This window comes from Suricata suricatta, chromosome 10 (assembly GCF_006229205.1).
Source record: "Suricata suricatta isolate VVHF042 chromosome 10, meerkat_22Aug2017_6uvM2_HiC, whole genome shotgun sequence".
Classification (NCBI taxonomy): Eukaryota; Metazoa; Chordata; class Mammalia; order Carnivora; family Herpestidae; genus Suricata; species Suricata suricatta.
The window spans coordinates 59,352,660-59,358,352 of record NC_043709.1 but is presented as its reverse complement, the minus strand read 5'-3'; positions in this window follow the sequence as shown (position 1 = coordinate 59,358,352).

The following is a 5,693-nucleotide window of genomic DNA, read 5'->3' as shown; positions in this document are numbered from 1 at the left end:
CTTCTTGTGGTGTCCTGCGTGATGCCATATGTACAGTTGAATATGTATGGGAAGCTCAGGAGAGTTTACTCATAGAGTGGAAATTTATTTTAAATTTCTTCTGAATTCTAGCAAAAGAAATTCAGGGAAAGTCCCACACAAAACTAACAGGTTGTGTTGCTACTTGTTTGCAAAAAATAGAATTGCAAGGACATCCCTGACCTTATTCCTAAGTGGTCCTAGACATGAAGAATGGAAGGACTAGTAATGGGAGTTCTTGAGTTGAGGCCTATGTTGCTCTTTGGAAGTCATTTGGTTGTTATTTTTTAAAAACTGTTTAAGTTTATTAATCTGACAGAGAAAGAGAGAGAGAGAGAAAGAGAGAGAGAGAGAGAATCTCAAGTAAGCTCTGTGCTGACAGCATAGAGCCCGATGTGGGGATTGAACTCATACTTGGTGAGATCATGACCTGAGCTGAAATTAAGAGCCTGACACATAGCCAACTGAACCACCTATGTGTCCCTGGAAGTCAATTTTCAGCAGGCTCTGTTGATTCCACAACTTTGATGAAAGAGAGCAAGGTTATGTTGGCTCAGTGAGTAGAGTTCAAAGCTCTTCATTTAGCTATGGACAAAGTGTTAGGCTCCTGTTGTAGAGAAGTATTTAGATACTATAGTCTGTTGGGCTGTAGCAAAGAGTTGCATGTATTGAGAGGCAAATTGGCTCCAGGCAACTAAGAAAAAAAGCTATGTATATGATGCACTCAGATAAGGAAATGTCTTTGTGAATTTAGTACAGGAATTGAAATTGTGAGGATATGAAACGAACAAAAATGTTGGCTAAGAAAAGGATTGAAATGCTTACATAGCTTTCTCCATATACCTGGGTCCTGAAAGGAGATGCCTGCAGAAGCTCAGGTCAGGCCCTGTGAGCTGGTGAGGACACATTCCCCTTGAATTCAACAAAGGGAAATGATGTTATAAGATGATTTATAAGAAAGGTTTGGCTTAATAATAGCTGTAGGTGAAGTTAGTTGATATGGGCAAGTAGATCACACCAAACCTCTCCTGGTAGCTTCAGGATTCCGTAACTGGGTGTAAGTACTGGTGTTAGCTGGGCACCTATTCTTCTTTGGCATTTGCCTGTATTGTAAAGGGACAATCCTGGATATGCAATGAAAGTTTTGAAAAAACAATTCTTCGTCGATTTGGTCCACGGAAATATATTTCTTCTCAGGTTACAACCTTACTGCTGCGATGAAGTACTATTCAAGGAACAGAGATGGTAAATGAAACATCATGTCTTTAGATAAAATATAGTTTTTTAAATTTTCTTTTCCTGTTAGGGATTTTTTTGTTTTCTGTCTAAGAAATATTAGCATCCTCTAAATTGAAAAAGATATAGTTTTAGGTCCCTTTCTGGATGATTTATATCATTAGATTTTATGACCAAGTCTTTTCTTTCTTTGTATGATATGATGTATGAATCATGGTTTATTTCTTTTGTGTCACATGTAGTTGTATTTTTTTTCCAGCATGCTTTTTTGAAAGACTTTCCTCTATTAAATAGTCTTAGCGTTTTTGTGAAAAATGAATTAATTGTATAGGTGTGGGTGTATATTTAGATTCTCTGTTCTGCCTCATGGACCTCTTCTCTTTCTTGAAGTCAATATCTAGTAATTTGATTACTGTAGCCATAAACGTTTATAAATGAGGTGGTGTGATTTTCCAGCTTTGTTATTTCTCAAGATGGTTTTACTTACCTATCAGCTTTTGTATTTTTTAAATATAATTTATTATCAAGTTAGCTAACTTACAGTGTATACACTCTTGGTTTTGGGGGTAGATTCCCATGATTCATCGCTTACATACAACACCCAGTGTTTATCCCAACAAGTGCCCTGCTCAATCCTTATCTCTCATTTTACACTCTCCCTTCAGCCCCCATTAACCCATCGTTTGTTCTCTGTATTTAAGAGTCTCTTATGGTTTGCCTCCCTCTCTGTTTGGCACTATTTTTTCCCCTTCCCTGCCCCATGGTCTTCTGTTAAGTTTCTCAAATTCCACATATGAGTTAAAACATATGATATCTGTCTTTTCTGACTGACTTGCAAATGGCAAGGTTTCATTCTTTCTCATTACCAAATAGTATTCCATTGTATATATTAACTGTATCTTCTTTATCCATTCATCAGCTGATTGACATTTGAGGTTTTTCCATAATTTGGCTATTGTTGAAAGCGTTTTTATAAACATTAAGGTACATGTACCCCAATGAATCAGCACTTCTGTGTATTTTGGACAAATTCCTAGTAGTGTTATTGCTGGGTGGTAGGTAATTCTATTTTTAATTTGTGAGGAACTTCCACACTGCTTTCCAGAGCAGCTGCACCAGTTTGCATTCCCACCAACAATGGAAGAGTCTTCCTGTTTCTCCACACCCTCACCAACATCTATTGTTTCCTGCTTTGTATAGCCATTCTGAAAGGTATGAGATGGTATCCCATTGAGGTTTTGATTTGTATTTCCCTGATTATGATGCCATGTTGAACATTTTTTTATGTGTCTGTTAGCCATCTGGATGTCTTCTTTGGAAAGTATCTATTCATGGCTTTTGCCCATTTCCTAACTGGATAATTTGTTTTTTGGGTGTTGAGTTTGATAAGTTCTTTTATAGATTTGGGTACTAACCCTTTATTCAATATGTCATTAATAACGTATTATTAAATAAATAATTAAATAACCCTTTATTCAATATCTTCTCCACTCTGTCGATTGACTTTTAGTTTTGTTGATTGTTTCCTTTGTTGTACAGAAGCTTTTTATCTTGATGAGATCTCAATAGTTCGCGTTTGCTTTTGTTTTTCTGGCTTCCAGAGACATGTCAAGTAAGAAGTTGCTTTGGCCGAGGTCTAAGAGGTTGTTGCCTGTTTTCTTCTCTAGGCTTTTGGTGGTTTCCTGTCTTACATTTAGGTCTTTCATCCATTTTGAATTTATCTTTATGTATGATATAAGAAAGTGGTCCAGGTGCATTCTTCTGCATGTTGGGGTCCAATTTTCCCAACACCATTTGCAAAGAGACTATCTTTTTTCCATTAGATATTCTTTCCTACTTTGTTGAAGATTAGTTGGCCACACATTTGTGGGTCCAATTCTGGGTTCTCTATTCTATTTCATTGATCTATATGCCTGTTTTTGTGCCAGTACCATACTGTCTTGATGACTATAGATTTGTAATACTGCTTGAAGTCTGGAATTGTGATCCTTCCAACTTTGGTTTTCTTTTTTATTTTACTTTGGCTACTCAGGGTCTTTTGTGGTTCCATACAACTTTAGAATTGTTTGTTCTAGCTCTGTGAAGAATGCTTGTGCTATTTTGATAGGGATTGCATTGAAAATGTAATTTGCTTTGGGTAGTATAGATGTTTTAACATTATTAATTCTACCAATCCATGAGCATGGAATGTTTTTCCATTTCTTTGTGTTTTCTTTAATTTCTTTGACAAACCTATTATAGTTTTCAGTTTACAGATCTTTTACCTCTTTGGTTAGGTTTATTCCTAGGTACCTTAGGATTTTTAGTGCAATTGTAAATAAGATTGATCCCTTGATTTCTCTCTCTTTTTTAATGTTTATTAATTTTTGAAAGAGAGACAGAGACAGAGTGTGACTGGGGGAAAGGAAGAGAGAGAGGGAGACACAGAACCTGAAGCAGGGTCCAGGCTCTGAGCTGTCCGCACAGAGTCTGATGTGGGGCTTGAACTTACATACTGCAAGATCATAACTTGGGCCAAAGTCAGATGCTTAACCAACTGAGACACCCAAGTGCACCCCTCTCTTGGTTTTTAAAGTTTATTTATTTATTTTGAGAGAGAGAGAGAGAGAGAGAGTGAGGCAGGGGCAGAGAGAGAAGGAGAAAGAATCCCAGCAGGCTCCACACTATCAGTGCAAAGCCTGACGTGGAGCTTGAACTCATAAGCTATAAGATCATGACCTGAGCTGAAATCGAGTCTGATGCTTACCTGACTGAGCCACCAGGAGCCCCTCCTTGATTTCTCTTTTTGTTGCCTCATTATTAGTGTAGAAAAATGCAACTGATTTCCATACATTGATTTCATATCCTGTGATTTTGTTGATGTATTAGTTCTAGCAGGTTTTTTTGGTTGCGTTTTTTGAGTTTTACATGTAGAGTGTCATGTTGTCTATGAAGAGTGAAAGTTTGACCTCTTTGCCAATTTTGATGCTTTTTATTTCATTTTGTTACCTTATTGCTGAGGCTAGGACTTGTAGTACTATGTTGAACAATAGTGGTGAGAGTAGACATCCCTGTCATATTTCTGTCGTAGGGGGAAAGCTTTCAGTTTTTCCCCATTGAGGATGATATTAGCTGTGGGCCTTTCATATATGGCCTTTATGATGGTAAGGTATTTTCCTTCTACCCATATTTTCTTGAGTGTTTTTATCAAGAAAAGATGCTTTATTTTATCAGATGCTTTTTCTGCATCAATTGAGAAGATCATGTGGTTCTTATTTTTTGTCTTATTAAAGTGCTGTATCACACTGATTGATTTACAGATATTGAATCACCCTTCAGCTCAAGAATAAACCCCACTTGATTGTGATGAATATTTCTTTTAATGTATTGTTGGATTCAATTTGCTAATAATTTGTTGAGAATTGTTGCATCCATGTTCTTTGGGGAAATTGGTCTTTAATTATCTTTTATAGTGAGGTTTGTCTGGCTTTGGAATCAAGGTAATTTGGCCTCATGGAATGGGTTTGAAAGGCTTTCTTCCATTTCTTTTGTTTGGAACATTTTCAAAAGAATAGGTATTAGTTCTGCCTTATATGTTTGGCAGATTCCCCTGGAAAAGTCATTATCCCTGGACTCTTGTTTTTTGGGAGAATTTTGATTACTGATAGAATTTCTTTGCTAGTTATGGTCTATTCAAATTTTCTATTTTTCCCTGTTTCAGTTTTTGTAGTGTATATGTTTCTAAGGATTTATCCGTCTCTTTCAGATTCCCCAATTTGTTGTCATATAATTGCTTGTAATATTCTCTTATTGTTTGTATGTCATGGTTTTGGTGATCTCTCCTCTTTAATTCATGATTTTATTTATTTGGGTGCTTTCCTTTTTCTTTTGGTTAAATCTGGCTAGGAGTTTAATTTGGTAATTCTTTTGAAGAAACACCTCCTAGTTTTGTTGATGTTTATGTTCTGTTTTTTTTTTAAATATCAATTTCATTGATTTCTGCTCTAATCTTTATTATTTCCTTTCTTCTGCTGGTTTTGGGCTTTACTTGCTGTTCTTTTCCCAGCTCTTTTAGATGCAAGGTTAGGTTGTGTATTTGAGAACTTTCTTCCTTCCTTAGGAAGGCCATGATTGCTATATACTTCTTTCTTATGACCACCTTTGCTACATCCCAAAGGTTTTAAGATGTTGTGTTTTACATATACCAATGGAATAGAATAGAGAACCCAGAACTGGGCCCACAAATGTATGACCAACTAATTTTTGACAAAGCAGGAAAGAGTATGCGATGGAAAAAAGACTGCCTCTTTAGCAGGTGGTGCTGGGAGAACTGGACAGCAACATGCAGAAGAATGAAACAAGACCACTTTCTTACACCATAAACAAAAATTAACTCAAAATGGCTGAAGGACTTGAATGTGAGACAGGAAACCATCAAAACTCTCGAGGAGAAAGTAGGA